The sequence below is a fragment of the Capra hircus genome, chromosome 21, assembly GCF_001704415.2.
Source record: "Capra hircus breed San Clemente chromosome 21, ASM170441v1, whole genome shotgun sequence".
NCBI classification, from domain to species: domain Eukaryota; kingdom Metazoa; phylum Chordata; class Mammalia; order Artiodactyla; family Bovidae; genus Capra; species Capra hircus.
In genome coordinates this window covers 52,671,934-52,699,065 of record NC_030828.1, presented here as the reverse complement: position 1 = coordinate 52,699,065, position 27,132 = coordinate 52,671,934, and positions in this window count along the sequence as shown.

Here is a 27,132-nt window from a genome sequence, read left to right as displayed (position 1 = left end):
CTTGATGAAAGTGAAAGAGGAGAGTGAAAAAGTTGACTTAAAGCTCAACATTTAGAAAACGAAGATCATGGCATCTGGTCCTATCACTTCATGGGAAATAGATGGGGAAACAGTAGAAACAGTGTCAGACTTTATTTTGGGGGGGCTCCAAAATCACTGTAGATGGTGACTGCAACCATGAAATTAAAAGACGCTTACTCCTTGGAAGAAAAGTTATGACCAACCTAAATAGCATATTCAAAGCAGAGACATTACTTTGCCAGCTAAGGTCCGTCTAGTCAAGGCTATGGTTTTTCCAGTGGTCATGTATGGATGTGAGAGTTGGACTGTGAAGAAAGCTGAGAGCCGAAGAATTGATGCTTTTGAACTGTGGTGTTGGAGAAGACTCTTGAGAGTCCCTTGGACTGCAAGGAGATCCAACCAGTCCATTCTGAAGGAGATCAGCCCTGGGGTTTCTTTGGAAGGAATGATGCTAAAGCTGAAGCTCCAGTACTTTGGCCACCTCGTGCGAAGAGCTGACTCATTGGAAAAGACTCTGATGCTGGGGGCAGGAGGAGAAGGGGACGACCGAGGATGAGATGGCTGGATGGCATCACGGACTCGATGGACGTGAGTCTGAGTGAACTCTGGGAAATGGTGATGGACAGGGAGGCCTGGCATGCTGCAATTCATGGGGTCGCAAAGAGTCGGACACGACTGAGCGACTGAACTGAAATGAACTGAACTGAACTGAACTGATCACTAATTACAACCTAGTGGCTCTATACCACCAAGCAGTTCTCGGACACAAGCTGCTTATCCCATAATTCAAATCAATTTTGACATTATCTATCTGAAGATATCATCACATCCCACAGACTAAGTTCTCAATCCTAAAAGACTTCCTACTCCCTCCACTTCAGATGCCAATCACAAGCCCAGATTGTCACTGTCAATGTGCTACCTGACTGGATACAGATCAGAAGTTCCCATAATTCCTCCTAAGGTTCCATACATTTGCTACAGCAGATCACACAACACAAAGGAACATTTTATTTCCTAGTTTGGCAGTTATAAGAAAAGAAACAATCAGATCGAAGAGATGCATAGAGAAAAGTACGAGGAAAAGGCATAAAACTGTCATGATCTCTTCTGGCATGCCTCTTTCCTTAGACCTCTCCCTATATGTTTATTGACCTGAAAGCTCTCCAAACCCTATCTTTTGGATATTTGTGAAAGCATTTCACAGGCATGATTTACTGATTAAATCACTGAGTACTGGTGATTGAACTCAAACTCTTCTCCTTCTTTCCTCCCCAAAGGTTGGAAGGTGGGACTGAAGTTTCAACCATTTAATCACAAGGTGTTGCCTCCCGTGGCAAATAGCCCACATCATTAGGTTACCAGGCACTTTCCAAAGTTGCTTCTTAACAACAAAGGAGATTTTTAAGCTCTCATCACCTAGGAGAATCCAAAGGGTTTTGGTGTTTTACCGGAAACAGGGATGAAGGCCAAATACACATTTCTGATTATAAAACACAATATCATACCCTTCTTCTTCCCAGTAATTAATGTTGTTGTTCTTGACCCATTCTGTGCTTGGCTTAATTCTCATTCTTTATATTATTTTTGAATCATCTATTCATCTAATTTCAAAAGACTATTTGGATACTATTGTTGACCTTAAACAAACAGACTGTCACATATTACTTCAACATGGATGGGTTCCACGAAATAAAATTCAGGTTGGACTGTGAGTCTGGGGTTTCTAGATGCAAGCTATTATATATAGAATGGATAAACCAAAAGGTCCTATTGTACAGCAAGGGGACTATATTCAATATCCTGTAGTAAATAACAATAGAAAGTGAGATGAAAAAGAACATTTAAAAATAAATAAAAATCATATTTTATGGTAAGACAAAAAATTTAAACACAAAGTTTTCTTTGCTACCCTCCCCTTTAGTGCGCATTGTACATCTGCAGTAACCAGAACTACTTAGGAGACAACATTCCTCCTTAATCTCATAAAGGTCACAGCTCCTTACGAGATAGTCATCTTTCTTAATCTTGTAAGGGACCAGGATGACCCATAATTCACTACTTGCTTTGTATGTATAGGTATGGATTGTGTAAACTGTCAATAATACATCATTGGACCTATAACTCTTTGTCTCGAAAACTTATATAATTGTGCTTTGACCTCAAACAGAAGGGACAATCCTCAGAGCTTTCTAAAAGACTATGTTATAATCCTCAAGTTGGCCTGAAAAAAAATGTTCTATTCCTTCTTTGATAGACTTTTAATTAATTTTTTCATTGGCAGATTTATTTGGGATCAGAAGATAACTGCAATCAGGGTCTGTAACAATGGTAAGTTATGTGCAAGTCCCCATACTTCAGGGGAAGAAGAACATTCTTATAGAGGAGAAAAAGAATTTGGGAGGGCTATAGTCAAGAGTCAATAACTTCACTGAATTGAGTCTTTACCAGAAAAGAAGAGGAACCTTTCTTCTTCCTGTTGGCCATTCTTTGCAGAACATGAGAGCCCCTTCTTCTGGCCTCCTGACTCTACTTAACTGAAAGTGTCAGTCGCTCAGTCATATCCGACTCTTTGCAACCCCATGGACTGTAGCCCACCAGGCTTTTCTGTCCATGGGGATTCTCCAGGCAGGAATATTGGAGTGGTTGGCCAGTCCTTTCTCCAATGGATTTTCCCAACCCAGGGATCGAACCTGGGTCTCCCGTATTACAGGCAGATTCTTTACCATCTGAGCCAACAGGAAAGCCACTTACTTGATGTTGAGATTTTTGTTTATTAAATTTTTACACCAAATTTCACAGCAATCAATACTTGCTAAGTTAAAGCATAATAAAGAGGTTAACCTTTAGGGGGAATTTAAACTACAGAGAGAATTTATGGAAATTATTTTCAACAGATATAATGGCATAAAATCTTCTATAAATGAAAATAGTCTTCATGTATAATACTCACATGTTAATATAGTATTTTGAAAAATATAAGTTAGAGAAATAAATCTTAAAATATTAGAAGATAAAAAATAAATGGCAAAGTACTTCCAAAAAAAAAAAAAGTTTACACTGACAGTGTATTTCAGATCAGCTACATATATGCAAGAAGTCAGTGGTATAACATATTCTAATGGCCATTGGGTGGGGAGGCAAACAACTGCCAGTCTAAACTATGTCTAAACAATGGAGATGAAAATTTTCAGACATGTATTATTAGAAGTTGTCTTGATTATTCTGTACCTTAAATATTTGGAACTATTGGATCTGTTGGTATATAATTTATACTAAGTTTAGAAAGCCTTTATTCATAGTTATTCAAACAATATTTTCAGATTCTCCACTCTGTCTTCTTTGGGGTTTGCTATTACACATATATTATGCTGCTTCAAGTTTTCCAGCAGTCAACTGAAGTTCTCTTAATCTTTTAAGTCTTTTTTTTTTTTTTCTTTTTGTTTCATTTTGGATGCCACTAATTTGGAAAACTCAGCAGTGGCCACAGGACTGGAAAAGGTCAGTTTTCATTCCAATCCCAAAGAAAGGCAATGCCAAAGGATGCTCAAAGTGAAAGTGAAGTCGCTCAGTCATGTCTGACTCTTTGCAACCCCATGGACTGCAGCCCGCCAGGCTCCTCGGTCCATGGGATTCTCCAGGCAAGAATACTGGAGTAGGTTGCCATTTCCTTCTCCAAGAATGCGCAAACTACCGCATAATCGCACTCATCTCACATGCTAGTAAAGTAATGCTCAAAATTCTCTAAGACAAGCTTCAGCAATATGTGAACTGTGAAATTCCAGATGTTCAAGCTGGTTTTAGAAAAGGCAGAGGAACCAGAGATCAAATTGCCAACATCCGCTGGATCATCAAAAAAGCAAGAGAGTTCCAGAAAAACATCTATTTCTGCTTATTGACTATGTCAAAGCCTTTGACTGTGTGCATCACAATAAACTGTGGAAAATTCTGAAAGAGATGGGAATACCAGACCACCTGACCTGCCTCTTGAGAAACCTGTATGCTGGTCAGGAACCAACAGTTAGAATTGGACATGGAACAACAGACTGGTTCCAAATAGGAAAAGGAGTACGTCAAGGCTGTATATTGTCAGCCTGCTTATTTAACTTCTATGCAGAGTACATCATGAGAAATGCTGGACTGGAAGAAGCACAAGCTGGAATCAAGATTGCTGGGAGAATTATCAATCACCTCAGATAGGCAGATAACACCACCCTTATGGCAGAAAGTGAAGAAGAACTAAAGTGCCTCTTGATGAAAGTGAAAGAGGAGAGTGAAAAATTCAGCTTAATGCTCAACATTCAGAAAACTAAGATAATGGCATCCAGTCCCATCACTTCATGGCACACAGATTAGGAAACAGTGGAAACAGTGTCTGACTTTATTTTTTGTGCTCCAAAATCACTGCAGATGGTGATTGCAGCAATGAAATTAAAAGATGGTTACTCCTTGGAAGGAAAGTTATGACCCACCTAGACAGCATATTCAAAAGCAGAGATATTACTTTGCCAACAAAGGTCCATCTAGTCAAGGCTATGGTTTTTCCAATGGTCATGTATGGATGTGAGAGTTGGACTATAAAGAAAGCTAAGCACCTAAGAATTGATGCTTTTGAACTGTGTTGTTGGAGAAGACCCTTGAGAGTCCCTTGGACTGCAAGGAGATCCAACCAGTCCATCCTAAAGGAGATCAGTCCTGCATGTTCATTGGAAAGACTGATGCTGAAGCTGAAACTCCAATACTTTGGCCACCTGATGTGACAAGCGGACTCATTGGAAAAGACCCAGATGGTAGAAAAGATTGAGGGCAGGAGGAGAAGGGGATGACAGAGGATCAGATGTTTGTATGGCATCATCAACTCAATGGACATGGTTGGGTGGACTCTGGGAGTTGGTGATGGACAGGGAGGCCTGGCGTGCTGCGATTATAGGGTTGCAAAGAGTTGGACATGACTGAGCGACTGAACTGAACTGAGCTGAATGCCACTAATATCATCTGGTGTACTTTTCATCACATGCATCACAGTTTTTATCTGCACAAGCTCAATTTGGTTCATATTTTATGTTGTATGTCTCTACTTACCTTTTTAAGGATATGAAATATAATACACAAAATATTTTAAATACTTTGCTAATTATTACATCTGTGTTAATTCTTAGACTATTTTTATTGCTTTTTCTAATTATTATGGGTTATACTTTCCTATTTCTTTGGTAGTATGGTAATTTTATATTGCATTGCAAACAAAGTTTTTTTTGTTTGTTTTAAACATTACCCTATTACATGCTGGATAGTTTTATAATTCTATAAATATTCTTAGTTTGTTCTGGGATACATTTAACCTACTTAGAGGTAGATCCTTTCAAGCCTTGCTTTTAAGATTTGCTATACAGGACAAAATCAGTGTTTAGTTTAGAGCTTACTATTCTTTACAACTAAGGCAAGACTCTTCTAAGTACTCTACCTAGTGCTCAGTAATTTACTAAATTTTCCAGTTCAGTCCTTTGGGAACAGGTGTTATTCTCAGCTCTGTGTGAGTACCAGATACTTTTAATCCTTTCTGACTGTTTTCCCCAACATTAAAAAGTTGTCTTGATCCTTGTGCCAAACAATACCCTACTGAATATTTGATGGGGACCCTCTGCAGATCTCCAGAGTTCTCTTTCTGTAAAGCTCTTTCCTCTCTGATATATTATTCCACAATTTCAGCTACCCTCATATCCTGGAATCTCAAGTCCACTTCTTTAATTCAGGATATTGATTTTCTCTGCCCTCCTCCACTACTGCCACCTGAAAAATCAAAGCAGTAAGCTTAGGCAATTACAAGATTCACCTTGCTTATGTCTTGTCTCTCAAAAATCACTGTTCTTCATTGCCTGATGTTAAATATTTTAAAAATTGTTGTTTCAGACATTTTGTCAGGATATTTCATTATTTCAGGCAAGAAGTTAAATTTGCCCCATATTATTTCCAAGTGGCTGGCAACTGAAGTCCTGGATAACATATAAGAGTGATATTTGCTGGTTCTTCCTACATTAATTTATGAGGTGATATTGTCTGAATAATTTCCATTAAGATCATATGTTATTTGTCCTACTGAGAAAATCTGTCTAGAGCTGAAAATATCAGTAGCCCAATACTTCTATAAATTATATCTATCTATCTATAAATTATATATATGATTATATCTGTGGCTAAAGGAAAAGAATATAAATATCATCAAGAAACAATTTATACACTAAGCTTGATACCTTATCCTGTAAAATATTAAGCTGAATTTCAAAATATTTGTTTATTGAAGAAAAAACTCAATATTTTGACATGTCTAGTTAGAATACTTGGCTGTGAGAGTATTTATCTATATCTATGTATAGATATCATTATATAAACATTTCATTGTAATTATAATTCATTGTATACATTTATATTCTCCTGTAGTCAGAATGGATTGATTAAATTTTAATCAATCTTGAAGAGTACTGAGCTATTTATTACACTTCAGATTATTGTACAAGCTTCAGAAAAAATTAAACAATTTCTACAAAAACAATTTTCCCTCTGATTTTATTTATCAATTTAATGATAAATCAATTTACTATTAAAAAATTCACTGTGTGAGGTTTGACAGAAAACAACACAATTCTGCAAAGCAATTATCCTTCAATTAAAAAAGTAAATAAATTTAAAAAATAAAATCTAAAAATTGAAAGGTGACCATTAAAGGTTACTAAAATAAGTAAAATCAATAAAAATATTATTTCAGATTTATTATTTTTTAATCTCTTTCATGAGTACCTGTGTCTACTGATGTTCCTGTGGTATTGTTTTTGATGTTCAGGCCCAAACTCTCTCACTGAAAAGTGTAATATCTGTTATAAAAATTATGCTTACTTTTATATATACTTTCGACACAATATTCTTTAGGTGCTTATGTTTTCAAAGGTTACTATTAATAGCTTGTTAATGATATCAAATTTAATTTTTCTAAAAAAACAATTTATTATCTCACAAGTATGTAGATATGCACTAAGGCACTGCCACATCTAAAACATGCATTTAAAATAGCACTACATTTTTGTGCTGTAAATTTTACACAAATTGTATTTTCTTTACCTGAACAATATTATCAAATATACTTTCCATTAAGCAAATCTTTTATTAGTTTTGTGAAGCAGAAAAGCACAACCTTTTAACCAGGATTCATTTTCCTAAGAAAGGTATTGAGGTGATATTTTGTAGAAGTCACTAAAATTTACTTATTTTCCAGCTTAGCATGGATGTAATCCATTTCAAATAAGGGGAATACTGACAAATGGAGAAGACAGTCACTACTTTGTTTCTGTAATTTTTTTACAACATCATATTTCTTTATATTCTCAGAATTGAATTATATGTTTCAAGTGTCATTCAATGTTTTTAATCACTAAGAAAACAAACTTTCTAGACGTTTAGCAGTGATCCTCAATGCCACAGTAAATGGAACTATATCAAAGTTTTTGTGAAATAATTTAAAAATCTAGCATTCTATTCATACTTAGTCAAACAAGTGGAACCAAAATGTCGTAAATTTTTTAGCTAGGCAAAAATTCATAACTTTTCTAAAACATATATATATACACACACACATATATATATATATATATATATATATATATATATATATATATAAAATACATACTATCCATTGGGGCTTACCAGGTAGCACGGCGGTAAAAGAATTTCCTGCCAGTGCAGGAAATGGTGGTTTAATTCCTGGGTCAGGAAGACCCCCTGGAATAGGAAATGGCAACCCACTCCAGTATTCTTGCCTGGAAAATCCCATGGACAGAGGAGCTTGGTGGGCTGCAGTCCATGGGGTCATAAAGAGTCAGACATGACTGAGTGACTACACACACACACACACACACACACACACACACACACACACACATCGATATGTATGATCCTATTACCGTTTTCTTGTTTGGGGATTATTTTCTGTTGTTCTTTTCATTTTCTTATATTTCCTTCCTGGAGAAGTTCCTTTAGCATTTGTCATAAAGCTGGTTTGGTGGAGCTGAATTCTCTTAACCTTAGCTTGTCTGGAAAGCTTTTGATTTCTCCATCAAATCTGAAGCAAAGTCTTGCTGGATAGAGTATTCTTGGTTGTAGGTTCTTTCATCACTTTAAAGGGAATGTGATATTCCCTTTTGGCTTACCGAGTTTCTGCTGAGAAATCAGTTGATAACCTTATGGGAGTTCCCTTGTATGTTATTTGTTGTGTTCCCCTGGTTGCTTTTAATACTGTATCTTTGTGTTTAATTTTCGCAGTTTGATTACTGTGTGTCTCGGTGTGTTCTTCCTCGTTTCTATCCTGCTTGAAACTCTGTGCTTCCTGGACTTGGTTGACTACTTCCTTTCCCAGGTTAGAGTGCTGCTGTGCTGTGCTGTGCTCAGTTGTGTCCGACTCTTTGCAACCCATGGACTATTGCCCACAAGGATCCTCTGTCCACAGAATTTTCTAGGCAAGAATACCAGAGTGGACTACCATTTACTATACCAGAGGATCTTCCTGACCCAGGGATCAAACCCGTGTCTCTTGCGTCTCCTGCATTGCTGGAAGTTCCCAGATATTATCTCTTCAAATATTTTTTTCAGGTCCTTCTCTCTCTCTTCTCCTTCTAGGACCCCTACAATGAGAATGGTGGTGCATTTTATGTGGTCCAGATGCCTCTTATACCGTCATTTTTTTTTCTTTTTTTCTATATTCTATTTTGGGGCAGTGATTCCCACCATTCTCTCTTCCATGTCACTTATCTGGTCTTCTGCCTCAGTATTTTGCTATTGATTCCTCCAGTGTATGTTCATCTCTGTTTGGCCTGAAGCAAGCCAGCCCTTGAATCTATAGGCTCTATGGTAGGGCTAATGGTGACCGTCAAGAGGGCTTACGCCAAGAGGCATGCCCCGGGAATTCTGCTGCCAGTGATTCCCATCTCCGCAGGGAGCCTCTGCTGACCCACACCTAAACAGGAGACCCTCCAAAACTAGCAGGTAGGTCCAGTTCAGTCTCCTGTGGTGTCACTGTTCCTTTCCCCTGGGTCCTGGTGCATGTAACGTTTTGTTTGTGCCCTCCAAGAGTGGAGTCTCTGTCTCCCCCAGTCCTGCAGAAGTCCTATAATCAAATCCTGCTGGCCTTCAAAATCAGATTCCCTGGGGATTCCTAGTCTCTTGCTGGATCCCCAGGCTGGAAAGCCTGACCTGGGACACTGAACCTTCACAACAGTGGGAGAACTATTTTGGTATTATTGTTCTCCAGTTTGTGGGTCTTCTACCTGGTGGGTATGGGGTTTGATTTTATTGTCATTGGTCCCTCCAGCTGTCTTGTTGCTGCTTCTCCTTTGTCTTTGGACATGGGGTATCTTTTTACGGTGGGTTCCAGTGTTCTCCTGTTGATGGCTGTTCACACAGGAGGAGACAAGCACATGTTCTTCTACTCTGCCATCTTAAACCAATCTCTCAAATTTATTTTTTAGCATTCTTTATCAAAACAATTATAGATAAATTATACATCTACTCACTGTCACAGAATATTTTATTCTCTGTATATTTTATGTAGTAGATGTCATATGCGGAGAAGGCAATGGCACCCCACTCCAGTACTCTTGCCTGGAAAATCCCATGGATGGAGGAGCCTGGTAGGCTGCAGTCCATGGGGTCACGAAGAGTCGGACACGACTGAGTGACTTCATTTTCACTTTTCATTTTCTTGCACTGGAGAAGGAAATGGCAACCCACTCCAGCGTTCTTGCCTGGAGAATCCCAGGGACGGGGGAGCCTGGTGGGCTGCCATCTGTGGGGTTGCACAGACTCGGACACGACTGAAGCAACGCAGCAGCAGCAGCAGCAGCAGCAGCAGCAGACTCACTATCACATATTATTATTGTAAAACAGATGTCTTATGCTACATAGTATATCATATTCAGTATGAAAGATACTCCCAGAGGTCATCCAAAAACATTTTTGCTCTCTCTGGGCCATAGATGGCTGTTTTCATTACTTAGACAGCTCACTGTGCATCATTCTAATCCCTGACTTTCCTATCCCAGTTACATGTGCTTACATATCAGGAAAAACTGTATTAAAAAGAGAAATAACTTAAGATGATAACTGTGGCATTTGTCACAAACATCTTTATGCAGGGAAATACGGGGGCTTCCCTGATAGGTCAGCTGGTAATGAACTTGTCTGCAATGCAGGAGACCCCCATTTGATTCCTGGGTCAGGAAGATCCTTGAGGAGAAGGGATAGGTTACCCACTTCAGTATTCATGGGCTTCCCTGGTGGTTTAGACGGTAAAGAATTCGCCTGCAATGTGGGAGACCTGGATTCGATCCCTGGGTTTGGAAAATCTCCTGGAGAAGGGAATGGCAACCCACTCCGGTATTCTTGCCAGGAGAATCCCCATGGACAGGGGAGCCTGGTGAGCTACAGTCCATGGGATCGCAAAGAGTCTAACATGACTGAGCAGCTAAGCACAGCACAGCACAGAGAAATACTGATGATAAAACACTCTCTCAAAGAAATATTAAGAAAGTAAAAATTAATAAATTGTATTTAACTATGAAAGGAAAGTTTCCTTTCATAGTTATCCTTCCGTTCAGTTCAGTTCAGTCGCTCAGTCGTGTCCGACTCTTTGCGACCCCATGAACTGCAGCACACCAGGACTTCCTGTCCATCACCAATTCCTGGAGTCCACTCAAACTCATGTCCACTGAGTCGGTGATGCCATCCTTTCATCTCATCCTCTGTTGTCCCCTTCTCCTCCTGCCCCCAATCCCTCCCAGCATCAGAGTATTTTCCAATGAGTCAACTCTTTGCATGAGGTGGCCAAAGTACTGGAGCTTCAGCTTTAGCATCATTCATTCCAAAGAACACCCAGGGCTGATCTCCTTCAGAATGGACTAGTTGGATCTCCTTGCAGTCCAAGGGACTCTCAAGGGTCTTCTCCAACACCACAGTTCAAAAGTATCAATTCTTCGGCGCTCAGCTTTCTTCACAGTCCAACTCTCACATCCATACATGACCACAGGAAAAACCATAGCCTTGACTAGATGGACCTTGTTGGCAAAGTAAGGTCTCTGCTTTTGAATATGCTATCTAGGTTGGTCATCACTTTTCTTCCAAGGAGTAAGTGTCTTTTAATTTCATGGCTGCAGTCACCATCTGCAGTGATTTTGGAGCCCCCCAAAATAAAGTCTGACACTGTTTCCACTGTTTCCCCATCTATTTCCCATGAAGTGATGGGACCAGATGCCATGATCTTAGTTGTCCTTAGATTTCCATAAAGCAATACTATATTGAGATTATAGGAAGTGGTGACAGGGTCATGACAGGCCAGAGTAGTATCTCATGGAAACTACTCTTTTGAACCACTGTGGTTGTAAAAGGGCCTTTTGTGGAAATATTTAATCCTTTACTATTGCTTTTGTTTTGGAAAAGTAATTCTATTAAAAACTTAATCAGCCAAAATTAGATACCACTACATACTCACTAGATGGCCAATATAAAACAACAACAAAAAATAAGAAGTGTTGGCAAGAATGTGGAAAAACCAGAATCTATGTGCACTGTAGCCACTGTAGAAACCAGTATGGTGCTCTGAAAATAATTAGAATTACTATAAGATTCAGCAATTCCACTTCTTGTTATGTGCTCCAAAGACTGAAAGCAGAGGCTTAACCAATTTTCACAGCAGCCGTGTTCACCAAAGCCAAAAGATGGGACCAATCCACATGTCTATCAATAGACAGATGGATAAATAAAATGTGGTGTATACATACAATGCAATAACATTTTAAAATGAATAAAATTCTGCTCCATTCTACCATATAAATGATATGGAATAAATTATGCTAAATGAAATAATAGTCATAAAAGGACAAATATTGTACGATTACACCTATATATGGAACCTAAGGGCTTCCCTTGTGGCTTAGCTGGTTAAGAATCTGCCTGCAATGTGGGAGACCTGGGTTCGATCCCTGGCTTGAGAAGATCTCTTGGAAAAGGGAAAAGCTACTCCAGTATTCTGGCCTAGAGAATTTCAAGGACTGTATAGTCCATGGGGTCGCAAAAAGTCAGTCAAAACTGAGCGAGTTTCACTTTCACTTTTCATGGTACCTTAAATAATCAAATGTCCTTCTCCAGGGGATCTTTCTGAGGCAGGAATCGAACCCAGATCTCCTGCACTCTAGGAAAGATTATTTACCAACTGAGCTATCAGGGAAGGCCAAAATAATCAAATTCATAGAGTTAGAATGTAGCGTGATGGTTACCAGGGTTTAGAGGAAGGCAGGAGTGGGGAATTATTATTTAATGGGTACAGATTTTCAGTTTGGGATAATAAAAGAATTTTTGGAGACAGTGGTGATGATTGCACAACAATATGAAGGTACTTAATACCACTGAAAGGCATACGCAATAGTAGTTACACGGTAAATATTACATTATGTATATTTCACCACGTTAAGAAAAAGAACTTTACAGGGCCCTCCACATTCTGTCACAGTTGTTATAATTAGCTATTATCACATAGAAACTCCAGGTATTGTATAATATTACCTTTAAAGTATAAATTTCAAAATCTTATTAACAGCAACTGTTTAAGGACAGCACATGGACCTTTACCTGAGCAATGCATGCATTGAAATTAGGTCTGTTTTACTGAATAGCTAAGGAAGATTAACATAATAAATTACATTTCACACCAAATAAAAAATAAATCATTTACTGGCCTTTACCAAGATTCCTATAACTAGGCTTCCATCATCAAAATACTTTTGCCAACTGGGGAGAATTTAAATATATACATATATATATATATATATATATATATATATGCGTGTGTGTGTGTGTATGTGCGTGTGTGTGTATATATATGTGTGTGTGTGTGTGTGTGTGTATATATATATATATATATATATATAGAGAGAGAGAGAGAGAGAGAGAGAGAGTGAGCTAGCGAGAGCGAGAGCAGCACTTCCCAAGTGGAACAGTGGTAAAGAATCTGTCTTCCAATACAGGAGACACAGGAGACATGGGTTCAAATCCTGAGTTGAGAAGAATCCTTGGAGTAGGAAATGGCAACCGACTTCAGTATTCTTGCCTGGAGAATCCCCATGGACAGAGGAGCCTGGCAGGCTACAGCCCATGGGGTTGCAAAAAGCTGGACACAACTGAGCGACCGAGCATATATATACATATATGTATATGTATATGTATATGTATATGTATATGTATACACACACACGTGCACACACATACACACTTTTCTTCTAAAATAATAGTGCTAATAATGATATGCAAGGTTATTATATTGAGCTATTTCCATTTTTTAAGGTTATACCACATCTAATAAGAGAACTTTTAGACATATTGAAGTATACAGGGCCAGGTAAAATGTCACAACTGTTCTTTTGAAACTTTTTGCAGTTGTGTGTTTCTATAGCTTCTGATTTACAAATGTTGTCAGGGTTGGACAGTTCCAGTATATCTTTGCTGAGGCACAGCAGAGCCAACTACTATGTTTTAGTAGGAAATTATGTGGACCTTTTATTTCAGTTTATCTAAGGAATAAAAAGGATCAGTTCAGCAAAATGTAGGATTTTATAAAAAAGAAGAGTTAACCTTGGGGCCATGTATAAAGATAGTATAATACAGATACACAAGAAGACAATGTTTTCAAATGATGGCAGAGTCATTTAGATATACTTCACAGATGAAATAAATTTCCTTGGACGAATCAGCATTTTAATTTATATTTAGGCATATAGGGATGGTAAGTAATTATTTACAGATTTAGTAAGCTCAAATAGGTTTAAGGACAGTATAGGGAATCTACCTAGAAAATTATATTATATAACCATGTTCTGAAGAAAGAAATTAAGTGAAAACAGCACAGATAGTAATCAGCTGTCTTCTAGCACACACTGTTCTTTTGTAAAGAACTGCCTTCCATTCTTTACAACTCAACCTGCCTGACTTCAGGCTCTACTACAAAGCCACAGTCGTCAAGACAATATGGTACTGGCACAAAGACAGAAATATACATCAATGGAACAAAATAGAAAGCCCAGAGATAAATCCAAGCACCTATTGACACCTTATCTTTGACAAAGGAGGCAAAAATATACAATGGATTAAAGTGGTGCTGGGAAAACTGGTCAACCACTTGTAAAAGAATGAAACTAGAACACTTTCTAACACCATACACAAAAATAAACTCAAAATGGATTAAAGATCTAAACGTAAGACCAGAAACTATAAAACTCCTAGAGGAGAACATAGGCAAAACACTCTCTGACATAAATCACAGCAGGATCCTCTATGACCCATCTCCCAGAAAATTGGAAATAAAAGCAAAAATAAACAAATGGGACCTAATTAAACTTAAAAGCTTCTGCACAACAAAGGAAACCAGAAGCAAAGTGAAAAGACGGCCTTCAGAATGAGAGAAAATAATAGCAAATGAAGCAACTGACAAACAACTAATCTCAAAAATATACAAGCAACTTATGCAGCTCAATTCCAGAAAAATAAACGACCTAATCAAAAAATGGGCCAAAGAACTAAATAAACATTTCTCCAAAGAAGACATACAGGATAGGAAAAGGAGTACATCAAGGCTGTATATTGTCACCCTGCTTATTTAACTTCTATGCAGAGTACATCATGAGAAACACTGGACTGGAAGAAATACAAGCTGGAATCAAGGTTGCCGGGAGAAATATCAATAACCTCAGATATGCAGATGATACCACCCTTATGGCAGAAAGTGAAGAGGAACTAAAAAGGCCTCTTGATGAAAGTAAAAGAAGAGAGCGAAAAAGTTGGCTTAAAGCTCAACATTCAGAAAAAGAAGATCATGGCATCTGGTCCCATCACTTCATGGGAAATAGATGGAGAAACAGTGGAAACAGTGTCAGACTTTATTTTTCTGGGCTCCAAAATCACTGCAGATGGTGACTGCAGCCATGAAATTAAAAGATGCTTACTCCTTGGAAGAAAAGTGATGACCAACCTAGATAGCATATTCAAAAGCAGAGACATTACTTTGCCGACTATGGTCCGCCTAGTCAAGGCTATGGTTTTTCCTGTGGTCATGTATGGATGTGAGAGTTGGACTGTGAAGAAGGCTGAGCACCGAAGAATTGTGCTTTTGAACTGTGGTATTGGAGAAGACTCTTGCGGGTCCCTTGGACTGCAAGGGGATCCAACCAGTCCATTCTGAAGGAGATCAGCCCTGGGATTTCTTTGGAAGGAATGATGCTAAAGCTGAAGCTCCAGTACTTTGGCCACCTCACATGAAGGGTTGACTCATTGGAAAAGACTCTGATGCTGGGAGGGATTGTGGGCAGGAGATGAAGGGGACGACAGAGGATGAGATGGCTGGATGGCATCACGGACTCGATGGACGCGAGTCTGAGTGAACTCCGGGAGTTGGTGATGGACAGGGAGGCCTGGCGTGCTGCGATTCATGGGGTCACAAAGACTCAGATACGACTGAGCGACTGAACTGAAATGAACTGAATTGAACAAACACATGAAAAGATGTTCAACATCACTCATTATCAGAGAAATGCAAGTCAAAACCACAATGAGGTATCATTTCACACCAGTCAGAATGGCTGCGATCCAAAAGTCTACAAGCAATAAATGCTGGAGAGGGTGTGGAGAAAAGGGAACCCTCTTACACTGTTGGTGGGAATGCAAACTAGTACAGCCACTATGGAAAACAGTGTGGAGACTCCTTAAAAAACTGGAAATAGAACTGCCTTATGACCCAGCAATCCCACTGCTGGGCATACACACCGAGGAAACAAGAATTGAAAGAGGCACGTGTACCCCAACGTTCATTGCAGCAATGTTTATAATAGCCAGGACATGGAAGCAACCTAGATGTCCATCAGCAGATGAATCGATAAGAAAGCTGTTGTACAAATACACAATGGAGTATTACTCAGCCATTAAAAAGAAATACATTTGAATCAGTTCTAATGACGTGGATGAAACTGGAGCCAATTATACAGAGTGAAGTAAGCCAGAAAGAAAAACACCAATACAGTATACTAACACATATATATGGAATTTAGAAAGATAGTAATGATAACCCTGTATGCGAGACAGCAAAAGAGACACAGATGTATAGAACAGTCTTTTGGACTCTGTGGGAGAGGGCAAGGGTGGAATGATTTGGGAGAATGGCATTAAAACATGTATAAAATCATATAAGAAACGAATCACCAGTCTAGGTTCGATGCATGATACTGGATGCTTGGGGCTGGTGCACTGGGACAACGCAGAGGGATGGTACAGGGAGGGAGGTGGGAGGGGGTTCAGGATGGGGAACACGTATACACCTGTGGTGGATTCATGTTGATGTATGGCAAAACCAATACAATATTGTAAAGTAATTAACCTCCAATTAAAATAAATACATTTGTATTTTTTAAAAAGTCAAAATAAGCTCAATTTGTTTCTCTAGCAGAAATCGTATATAGGTCTCCACTGCCTATAGATTTCTACCTCTTAGAATGGCATATTGTGAAGTTCTTTAATGGTGTGTACTTATGAAAATCTAGCCTCCTTCCCTCTCTTCTTGATACCCTCTCTTCCTCTCCTTTGCTTTTTCATATATGGTATCAACCTTGTAACCCTACATATCATACTTTCTTCCTGAACTCACATTTTACATATTACTCTTCTACTAGGATGTGGTAGGCATCTCTGCCTAGTAAGATATGACAGGGTACTGTTTCTGGTCAATTACTACAACTGTAGGCATCTAGCAGACAAATTAGCTATTTCCAGTATGTCTGCCTTGGGTGTTGAGGACTTTAAGTAATTTAGTAAACATTATTGGTTACTTGAATTTTTTTAAATTTAATCAATATAAGTGCAGTAAATGTGTTCATCATAAATATAACACTTTCTGAATTCTGACACTTCAGGCAAACCCTTTGAAACTTCGTAACTAAACTTCATGGGAAAAAAAAAAAAAAGATGAGAATGGTAGTAAGCAACTGGAAAGAAAGCCAATAATAAATGTGTTGGCAGCAGATAGCGCTCTTAGTGAAACTAAGGGGGTAATGTTGACCTCTGCCCAGGACAGGTATGGTTAGCTCCATGGGAGGAGATAGCTTCAAAAAACAGTTTAAGTCAAAACTTGGGGCTGAGGAGAGCCAAAGTACTGCCTGCCTGGACCCTGACTCTGTTGGGATGTGTGATGCTGCCGCTACAACTGCAGTAAACACAGGAGGTTCCTAGGGCTTCCAAGACATCGGGACTCAGAAGAGTGTCCTCAGCAAACTTCACAAAACCACGAGACAAATATTACTACAACATCTAATAGTACAGATATTATACTCTAGAGCTGAAATTATATGTGATATATTATTTAATCTGGCTTCCCAGGTGGCACTAGTGGTAAGAACCTACCTGCCAATGCAGGGGACATAAGAGACTCAAGTTAGACCTTTGGTTTGGGAAGATCCCTGGAGTAGGAAATGGCAACCCACTCCAGTATTCCTACCTGGGAAATCACATCGACAGAGGAGCCTAGCGGGTTACAGTTCATAGGCTCGCAAGGAGTCAGACATGACTGAAGCTACATAGCACACATTTAATCTGGCAGGTTTGGCTCAAAATTATGGATATAAGGGTCACTGACGTTTTATAAATAATTACAATTGTTTTATTCACACTAATAAATTGTATCAGTTTTATTATTTAAAGTGATTATCAAGAAATTTATTTCATTACAGGAACCTTTATTTATAACTATTTCCTCAAGTAGGAAATCAGGAACCCAAAGTATTATAACAAAATATTTATAATTAAATTACTATATATATGTGGAGTATAATTGTAGGTGAAAACTCATCATGTAAGCAATTCTGTAGAATAATCAGTGGAAAAGTTAAAGCTATGCACCATACATCTCTCAAAACACAATGAAGCTACAGAAACTTGAGACAGCTACACAACTACTGGTCAGATTTTAGTACAGCTTTAAAAGAAGCTTAAAGAAGTCGATTGGATTTATTAAGTAACAGCTTCCTTTAGAAGCCACAGATAAATAACTCATAAATATATAATTTATACACTTTAATTATAATAATGCATTATTAAATGTGCCAATGTTTATATTTTAAATTATACAACTCAAATTATTAAGTGGTCAAAACCAATAAACATTTTTTTGTCTCATTTGAGAGCTCTTTTTTAGTTTTCTACCATTTTTACAATGTAAATGCATTAGAGTCAGTAGTTATTTGGCTTTGTGGAACTTTAACATGCTGCTGAACTTACAAGTGTTCCATGACACTGAAAATGTGAACAAGGTGACATCCACACCATGAATACTGTGCTTATGTATTTCCAAATAAAATTTAGAGATAGAAGATGTTGCAAAAATAAAAAGCCAGCAATCTACATTTAGATTATTTTCTCATCACTAGAGGTTATTTTTTTTAATTATCCTTCAATTAAAAAATAAAATTTTTTTAAAGATGGTATATACAAGACACCTTAGCACACCACAAAGATGTCTTATAAATTAATTAAATTATACTGCCTCTTCCACCTACTGCCTTCCTTATTTGCTCTTTGGGTTTTTTTTTCTTTTTATTATTATTTATTTTTAATTTTAAAATCTTTAATTCTTACATGCGTTCCCAAACATGAACCCCCCTCCCACCTCCCTCCCTCCCCATAACATCTCTCTGGGTTATCCCCATGCACCAGCCCCAAGCATGCTCTATCCTGCGTCAGACATAGACTGGCGATTCGATTCTTACATGATAGTATACATGTTAGAATGCCATTCTCCCAAATCATCCCACCCTCTCCCTCTCCCTCTGAGTCCAAAGGTCCGTTATACACATCTGTGTCTTTTTTGCTGTCTTGCATACAGGGTCGTCATTGCCATCTTTCTAAATTCCATATATATGTGTTAGTATACTGTATTGGTGTTTTTCTTTCTGGCTTACTTCACTCTGTATAATCACTAGAGGTTATTTTAATACTACTGAAAATTGTAAATTTGGAGTCAAATTTTGACTGAAAAATTTCCTCATTCATACATACATTTTCATTGGTATTAAGTTTATGTCTTTCTAATATAAATATTTGGTGTTGGAGAAGACTCTTGAGAGTCCCTTGGTCTGCAGGGAGATCCAACCAGTCCATTCTGAAGGAGATCAGCCCTGGGGTTTCCTTGGAAGGAATGATGCTAAAGCTGAAACTCCAGTACTTTGGCCACCTCATGCGAAGAGTTGACTCATTGGAAAAGACTCTGATGCTGGGAGGGATTGGGGGCAGGAGGAGAAGGGGACGACCGAGGATGAGATGGCTGGATGGCATCACGGACTCGATGGACGCGAGTCTCAGTGAGCTCCAGGAGATGGTGATGGACAGGGAGGCCTGGCGTGCTGCGATTCATGGGGTCACAAAGAGTCAGACACGACTGAGCGACTGAACTGAATATAAATATTAGAGACAGAGAAACACAAAGACAGAGACGGATTTATCCAGAAATTCTGATTATTTCAGTCTCATTTTCCACAGGGAAGGATCATATGAATAAGCAAAATTGATCAGGAATGTTTCTCTTACCTTTATAACACTTCATTAGAGGGGTCCATATTTCTAAGAACACAATGCACTTTACACCCTAAACAAAGGACTGGATTTTAAGATACAATTTAACTGTTCCAAACTTTATATGTTAATTATGATTTCCAACATGAAGTGATTGTTTTCCTAACAGAACTGGCCCATTTAAAACTGCATTTGTAATGTTTTATCTATTTTTAATATAAATTTATTTATTTTAATTGGAGGTTAATTACTTTACAATATTGTATTGGTTTTGCCATACATCAACATAAATCCACCACAACACTAATCTGGTTATATTTTGTAGCTGTTTTTATTTTCAAATTCTTCGGTAACCAGATGTTTATTCTGGAGCTGGTTTTATTTACAGCCACTTTTTCTATGGTTTATTTGTCTCTCTCCCTTGAGACATTTCCTTAAAGGAGATTCGAGAAGTCGATAAGAAAACTGCAGAGGCTATTGAATTTAATGGTCAATCACCTGATGGGGCTTGATCACTGTGACCTTCTCACCCCAATACACCTCTCTTGAAAGGAGACATCTGTGTTGCTTATCCTCTCTCCAGAGGCATGCAGGAATTTACCTGATTCATCTTTTTGCTCCAACACTGTAGTGTTTGAGTATTTTGCTCAATACTCACGTGTCCTTAGTTTGACATTGTATAAATATTGTGTAATGTGTAATGTGACATTGTGTAATGTGATCAGAGTTTGACATTGTGTAAAATGATTTTCCCTTCAGAAATATGGAGTTGTTCAACTACTTGTCCTTTACATACTTAAATAAATCAGACGATTTGGAATCTTCTGGTCTTGATATCGCCATGTTCTATTACTTTACTGTAAGAATTACACATTGGCATATTTGCATAATATTTGAAAATGATATTGGTGATTTCACTAGTATGTTGTCAAATACATAGTACAATTGTACATTTATACATAAGAGTTTAGTTTGGTTAGGTATTAAGAATAACATTTAATTAATCATTTAATGACTGCTCCCTAAGAATAGTATTTGGCTCAGCAAATCATTAGATATTCAACAAATTCTAGTGAGAGAAAATGGAGAATATTCTTATTTCTAAAACTCAGAAGCTACTGAACAATCATTGGTAATTCCAGTTGTTGTTGGCATGTATATGCATGATTTCCAAGGAAATGCCAAACACTATTCTAAAGCTGATGCATGATTTTACATTCCCATCATCGATGTTTGAACATTTCAGTTCCTCCACATCTTTGCGAGAATGATGCACTGTCGGTCTTTTATGTTGTATACCTAATAACTGATGTTGAACATCTTTTCGTACAATAAGGACAATTCATCCATTTTATAAGGTCTAGTATGCATCTTATGTGACTAAATGCAATTCTCTTTTTGTTAGTTTTAATGGATTATAAGAGTTCTTAGTAAATATTAAGCCCCTTTTCAGATGCATGGTTTGCAAATATTTTCTTTCAGCTTATAAGTTTTTGTTTGTTGTTTTTGTTTCAATTTCTTAATGGTGTATCTTGTAGAGCATTCAAAGACTTATAATATGCCTAACATTACTTTCTAAATATACACAGTATTCTTGCTGTCCTAAGAAAATGTGCCTAGCTCAAAGTCACAATTTCTTTTCAGTTCAGTTCAGTCGCTCAGTCGTGTCCAACTCTTTGCGACCCCATGAATCGCAGCACGCCAGGCCTCCCTGTCCATCACCATCTCCCGGAGTTCACTCAGACTCACGTCCATTGAGTCCGTGATGCCATCCAGACATCTCATCCTCAGTCGTCCCCTTCTGCTCCTGCCCTCAATCCCTCCCAGCATCAGAGTCTTTTCCAATGAGTCAACCCTTCATGTGAGGTGGCCAAAGTACTGGAGCTTCAGCTTTAGCATCATTCCTTCCAAAGAAATCCCAGGGTTGATCTCCTTCAGAATGGACTGGTTGGACCCCCCTGCAGTCCAAGGGACTCTCAAGAGTCTTCACCAACACCACAGTTCAAAAGCCATCAATTCTTCAGCGCTCAGCCTTCTTCACAGTCCAACTCTCACATCCATACATGACCACTGGAAAAACCATAGCCTTGACTAGACGGACCTTAGCTGGCACAGTAATGTCTCTGCTTTTGAATATACTATCTAGGTTGGTCATCACTTTTCTTCCAAGGAGTAAGCGTCTTTTAATTTCATGGCTGCAATCACCATCTGCAGTGATTTTGGAGCCCCCAAAAATAAAGTCTGACACTGTTTCTACTGTTTCCCCATCTATTTCCCATGAACTGATGGGACCGGATGCCATGATCTTCATTTTCTGAATGTTGAGCTTTAAGGCGACTTTTTTGCTCTCCTCTTTTACTTTCATCAAGAGGCTTTTTAACTCCTCTTCACTTTCTGCCACAAGGGTGGTGTCATCTGCATATCTGAGCTTATTGATATTTCTCCCAGTCATCTTGATTCCAGCTTGTATTTCTTCCAGTCCAGTGTTTCTCATGATGTACTCTGCATAGAAGTTAAATAAGCAGGGTGACAATATACAGCCTTGACCTACTCCTTTTCCTGTTTGGAACCAGTCTGTGGTTCCAGGTCCAGTTCTAACTGTTGCTTTCTGACCTGCATACAGATTTCTCAAGAGGCAGGTCAGGTGGTCTGGTATTCCCATCTCTTTCAGAATTTTCCACACTTTATTGTGATCCACACAGTCAAAGACTTTGGCATAGTCAATCAAGCAGAAATAGATGTTTTTCTGGAACTCTCTTGCTTTTTCCATGATCCAGCAGATGTTGGCATTTTGATCTCTGGTTCCTCTGCCTTTTCTAAAACCAGCTTGAACATCAGGGAGTTCATGGTTCATGTATTGCTAAAGCCTGGCTTGGAGAATTTTGAGCATTACTTTACTAGCATGTGAGATGAGTGCAATTGTGCGGTAGTTTGAGCATTCTTTGGCATTGTCTTTCTTAGGAATTGGAATGAAAACTGACCTTTTCCAGTCCTGTGGCCACTGCTGAGTTTTCCAAATTTGCTGGTATATTGAGTGCAGCACTTTCACAGCATCATCTTTCAGGGTTTGAAACAGCTCAACTGGAATTCCATCACCTCCACTAGCTTTGTTCTTAGTGATGCTTTCTAAGGCCCACTTGACTTCACATTCCAAGATGTCTGGCTCTAGGTGAGTGATCACATCATCATGATTATCTGGGTCATGAAGATCTTTTTTGTACAGTTCTTCCGTGTATTCTTGCCACCTCTTCTTAATATCTTCTGCTTCTGTTAGGTCCATACAATTTCTGTCCTTTATTGAGTCCATCTTTGTATGAAATGTTCCCTTGGTATCTCTAATTTTCTTGAAGAGATCTCTAGTTTTTCCCATTCTGTTCTTTTCCTCTATTTCTTTGCATTGATCACTGAAGAAGGCTTTCTTATCTCTTCTTGCTATTCTTTCGAACTCTGCATTCAGATGCTTGTATCTTTCCTTTTCTCCAATTTTAGCTCTTAAACTACTTTGGTAAATTTGTGAGCATAGTTGTTCATAATATTCCTTTACTGTTACTTTTAAATATTATGGGGTTATTAGTGATGGTCACTCCCATATTGAGATTAGTATTTTTTTTTTTGTCTTTTCACATTTTCTCTTGGTTATCCTGATTTGATTTTTAAAATAAATGTACTGATCTTATCAAAAGAACTAGCTTTGTGCTTCATTGATTTCTAGTTTTTCATTCCCAGTTTTCATTTATTTCTGCTCTAATTTCTGATTATAGATTTCTGCTCTTTATTTCTGATTCTTTTTTTCTGTTTGTTTTAGGGTTACATTTCCCTTATTTTTCTTCTTCTAACTGGCTAAGATAGAGGAGAGTAGATTATTGATTTTAGATCTGTCTTCTTTTATAATACACACATTCAATGTTATAAATTCCCTCTAGGAAATGACTTTACAGCATTTCAGAAATTCTATATTTTCTTTAAAATATTTTTTAAACTCTTTTGAGATTACTTTTTTGACCCTGATGTTATTTGGAAGTGTGTTTTTCACTCTTCAAATATTTTGATATTTTACGTTATTGCAAACAACATTCTATAACAGAATTCAACTTTATTTGCTATTCCATTGTAGCCTGAGAACATAATTTACGTAATTTCTCTTCACTAAAATTTGCTTAGGTGTATTTTATTGGTCCATAATGTGATCTATCTTAGTGAATATTCCATGTGAGCTTGAGAAGAATGTGTGTTCTAGTGCTGTGGGATGAAGCAGTCTATAAATATCAGTTAGATCCTGTTCTCTTCAGTTAAGTTATAGCCTTGATGATTTTGAATTTGATGGCTCTATTGATTGGTTAAAAATGGGTGTTAAAGTTACAGCCATTATGGTGTATTTATCTATTTCTTTATGTAGTACTATCACTGTTTGTCTTACATATTTAGATGCTCTGTTTTTAGGTGGACACATGCTGTAAATTGTTATGTCTGCCAGGAGAATTGATTCCTTTATTATTATGGAGTGCAATACTTTATCCTAGATGATTTTCCTTGAAAATCATTTCTATAATTAATATAGCCACTCAAACTTTCTTTTGGTTAGTATTAGCATATTATATCTTTCTTCATGTCTTTACTATCTGTGCCCTTATATTTAAGGAGGGTTTCTTGCATAAAGTATATATTTGGGATTGTTATTTTAACTACTCCAACAGTCTCTGGTTTTTGTTTGTTACATTTGTACCATTTACATTTAAAGCAATTAATTATATAGTCTAACCAATATTTACCATGTTTGTAACTCTTTTCTATTTGTTATACTTGTTCTTTGATTTTTCCGTTTCTTAATATTCCTCATTTTTTTCTAACTTTTGAGGTTTCAAGTGAGCATTTTATATTAGTCAATTTTCTCTAGTCCATTAGTGTATCAATTACTTATACCTACTTTAAATTACTGGTTATCCTGGAGTTTGTAATATACACTAATAAATAACCTAAGTCCACTTTCAAATAACAATATATAGCTTTCGTGACAGGGTAAGTAGTTTTTCAAAGAGAATTTATAATTCCATCCTCCCTCCCATTATAACATTGCTGTCATTCACTCTAGTTTTCTTCATGTAAAAAACACTCAAATATTGATAGTATTATTATTTTAGATAAACAGGTATCTATTAGATCAATTAAAAATAAGAAAAATTAAATATTTTCTTTTACTTTCATCTCTGACACTCTTTATATAGATCTAAATTTTTGATCCATGTAATTTTAATTTACCCTGAAAAACTTTTAATATTTCTTGCAAGCCAGGCCTGCTGGCAACAATCTCCCTAGGCTTTTTTGCCTGAAAACATTTTTATTTCCCCTTAACTTCTAAAATATAATTTCACTGGATAGGGAATTCTAGGTTTTCTTTTATTATTTTTTTTTCTTTTAATGCTTTACATATTTTACTCACCTTTCCGTTTGTATGTTTTGTGATAAAGAATCAGATATAAATCTCATTCTCGTTCCTCCTAGATGAGATGTCTTTTCAATTCAGGATTTTTTTGAGATTTTTTTTGATCTACAGTTTGAATGCTGCTGCTGCTGCAGCTAAGTCGCTTCAGTCGTGTCCAACTCTGTGAGACCCCATAGACGGCAGCCCACCAGGGTCCCCTGTACCTGGGATTCTCAAAGCAAGAACACTGGAGTGGGTTGCCATTTCCTTCTCCAAAGCATGAAAGTGAAAAGTGAAAGTGCAGTCGCTCAGTCGTGTCTGACTCCTCGCAAGCCCCATGGACTGCAGCATTTCAGGCTCCTCCATCCATGGGATTTTCCAGGCAAGAGTACTGGAGTGGGGTGCCATTGCCTTCTCCACAGTTTGAATAGATATGCCAAATGACAGATATTTTTGGTAGTTACTCTGCTCATTATTTGCTGAAGCTATAGATGTCAGAGACTTCAGTTTCCACTAGTGTTCCTGTCCCATCCTCTGTTGTTCTGTATAAATTTTCCTAAGAATTCCTTCTTAAATAAAGATTGTGTCTTGCAGATCTTTCAGTTGTGCCCTGTTGAAACGAATGATGGTAGGGTTTGCAAAGGGAAACTGTTCTATAATCTTCTGATCACGTCTGTCTTTTGGTAGGCCTGGGTCCCCAGACTGTGACTTTCGCAAGTATCTTTCAGGTTTTTTTCCTCTTATTCTTACATAAAATAGGAAAGGAAGGCTGAGGGGTATGGGGGATGTGGCTGAAGCTATATAATTGCTACTTCCCCTGTTAAAACTCTCTAGTAACATAGTTTCCCCTGCAGTGGTAGTCTTTGTTGTGGAGAATACTCCAGGAATATTTTATTTTCCTTTTCCTCTGCCCAAAACATGAGGGCATTTTCATTGGATCATCAACACGAGAAACTGGTAGGATTCCTGGAGGTTAACATCTACAAAAACTTGGACTATATATGGCCCCAGGAGTTTCTCTTTCTCAAGCTAGTTCACAGTTAGTTTCAGTTGGTTTGTTGAAATGACTGTATGTGTCCCTCCCAGTTTAAGACTTCACAGGCTTCTGTTCGGGGTAAATTGATAAAGACTGCTAATAACTATATTTGCCTGCCTTCCCAAAGTACTGATTATAATTTTTCCACTGACTTCCAATCTCTGATGAGTCTAACAAAAGTCACTGCTTTTCACATTGCTCAGTTATTTTTCTATAACGATGGCATGATAACTTCCAAGTATTATATAGGTTGGAGCTACAATTGGAAGTCCTACAATCACAATTTAATATAAAGAGAGTATTTTACAAGTTATAAAAGTTACAAAAGTTGTAATTTATTCTGTATAGTACATATCTAAAAACACTAGGAATGGATAAAAAATTATCAAGCAATAATCACAAATTTATAAATCAACTATTTGATGGAAGTTAGTTCCTCTAAATTAATTACTTGTTCATGTTTTCTGTACTTTTCACACAGTTTTCAGCATGAATATGGATTATCTTGTCAAATAATTCAAATGGAAAAAGCACTGTAAAAAGCAGCTTTGTAAAGAGTAATTTTGAATATGCAAGGTAGATAATTGCTTAGGAGTCATCGAGGTTTGCTTTTTCCATATACATGATATTATTACCTTATTTTTTAAATTAATTGTGGTGCTTTTGAAATAGGGTTGAATTCTCAAGCATCAGAACTGATATTCCTGATTATATTCAGAACACAAAGACAGTTTTCCAGCACTGTAAACAATATTCTACTTTATTCAACTTGTTCTCTTCTACTTTATTCAACCTGGATACCTCTAAGAGTGTTACTGGCATGTGAAAATACTGAGCCTGGACATTTGCTAGATTTAATAAGTTATTTGAGTTCTTTCTTTGAAACAGGTGCTTGCTTTCTACAGTTTTAAAAATGGTGTCTACAACAGTCAAATTGAGAATAAAGTTAATTGGAAAGTGTAACAATGAGGCCTGGACATGGATTGTAGAATGATATAAGATAGTGTAAGATTCTAAT